Source organism: Cynara cardunculus (genome assembly GCF_001531365.2).
Source record: "Cynara cardunculus var. scolymus isolate 2C chromosome LG 14, CcrdV1, whole genome shotgun sequence".
NCBI lineage: Eukaryota > Viridiplantae > Streptophyta > Magnoliopsida > Asterales > Asteraceae > Cynara > Cynara cardunculus.
In genome coordinates, this window is record NC_037541.1 from 13,601,292 (window position 1) to 13,603,838 (window position 2,547).

Consider the following 2,547-nt stretch of genomic DNA (forward strand, 5'->3'; position numbering starts at 1 on the left):
AATCGCTATCGTTGATTTTACGCCATTATTGTTTGTTTGTAGAACATACAAAAGAACGTTCAGTAGCTGATGATAAAAGTCAAAACAAGTTCAAATCAAAACCGTTGTATCCAACCTGTAAATTCCGATTATACGATCAAATTTGAAACCGTTGGTTACTGTCGTATAAATTACGTTACCTTTTTAATTGATTATTACAAAACGAATGTTCTTAACATATTCATAATATTATTACATATAAAATCCTGTAAAATACCAACTATCCCCATAAGATTTTAAATCCAGTGTTTGTAGATTTCAGTAAAATCTTCAAATTCTGATTTCGAACTTTCTTTAAACTAAATAATATATTGAAATGAAATCCAATTTCAAGTCCTGAAAACCAGACCGGTAGATGTCTTCACATGGGTGGTACTTATGGTTGCCTTACTACTAGTACAATAAATAGTAGAGGGTAGGGGTATACAGATGATCAATCGATCCAATTGGAACCGACCGACCGTAATTGGACCGGATCGGATAAAAATTTCAACATCCAATTTGGACCGGCTCAGCTCTCGGATGGCAGTCTAGAACCGAACAAAACCAAATCAAACTGAACCGATCAACATCCAATTACCCATCCAGTTGTCCATCCAACCATTATCCAACTATCATCCAATTAATTTATTTTTAAATTGCTTAAATTCGGAATTTGTTTTATATGAAGCTTTGAATTTTCAACTTCCTTTGTGTTGGTTTTAACACATATTAAAAGTGATTAATTAATCTGTATCATTGTTAGAAAATTGGATTGAATTAACACACTGGATGAATCCAATCCCCATCAGATCATCCATTGAATATCCACTAAAAGTATCCAATGGATGAAACCGAACCGATCCAATCCAATCATCCATTGGATTGGAATGAATCGCTTATCCAATGTCAATCAAACCGGATCAGTTGACAAAATCCAACATCCAATAGATGACTGAATCAGTTTAGTTCTCCTCACATTCAATGAATGTCAACCGATGAACAAACCCAGTAGAAGGGTATATTTCTTTTTAAAAAAAAAGGCTCAAATTCTTGGAAATCTTGAACTATAATGTGATATTGATGGGCATTTAGAGTTGAGTGGGCATCAAATTACACCAATTTTCCCAAAATGAAAGGGGGGAAGAATTTGGACCACATATTTATTAGTGTTATTAATGGTTTATGATGTTGAAATGGTGTACCCACAAGTGAAATAGCCAATTAGCCATTACAAGATAGTGGAATATGCTTTTAAATAGTTGACCTTTGGACCATTGGGTGAAACAAGTAACATGGGTTTTGTGGGTTGTAACACATGGGGTGTCAAAAAAAACCGTTGGATGATTTAGCTGGTTGAACCAAGTCAAATTGGACTAGTTTGTATGGTTCTGTTTGAACCTACACACACATATATATCTATATATATATGTGTGTATGTATAGGTGGAGGTTCAAACAAAACCCCTGTGATTTATTAGAATGCGAGAACAACCTACTAACTTCAAACTTTTTAATCAATAATTTAAGTTATATAAATACAAATAAGTCAGTAAGGACAATAATGTAATTAGATATTTTTTATAATTTTTTATTTTATTTTATTTTAATTAATTAGAATGATGTCATCATTTTTGCTTGAGATTGATCAGATTCAACTAACGTGTGTCACTTTCTTTTATCCTTTTCTTCTCATCGTATTTGAAGGTTTATAGTATCGATTCAAAGTGTTAACTGTGACAAGTGATACCCATCCAACTTTTCTTAAACGATTCGTCAATTGTCAAAACAATCCCTCAACACACAATCACTACTGTATTATGATTATCTATTAAAAGGTGATTTAACACACAATACTTGGCTTACAAGTGTTCTTGCGTTTTCATAAATCACAGGGGTTATTATACAACCTCTTACATTTGTACAACCAATACAACTTAATATCAACCGTCCATTTAATTTGATGAATATGTAATTTCATATAAGTTTTGATTGTTTCATAATATAAAGTATTGATTATAATTAATGAATCTTATTAATCTTCCATAAATATTTAAATCATAATAAATGAACTCTCATCATTTCCATAAATATTTTCATAATAAACTCTATATCTATCTATCTATATAGAGGAGGTTTACTTTGCAAACCACGTTATTTGTACAAAACCGTACAAACCTCATTCAACTAATCATAATTTTTCATTGTGTTCATTTTTTTTTGTAATTATGAGAGGTTGATTAATCATTTTTATTGTGGAGGGTGTTAATCATGGATATTATCATCTTCATTATTTTATATTTAGAGAAATACATGAAACGGTTTCATTAAAGTTTCATTAAGTATTATATGAAACAATTTCATAACCATATATGAAACAACTTCATCAAAAAAAGTATTATATGAAACAATTTCACAAAATTAAACAATTTCATGAAAAAAATTCATAAGATTAAACAATGAAATCGACGGATGAGGGTGGTTTGTACGGTTTGTACAAATTGAGTGGTTTGCATTTGATTACTCCTAT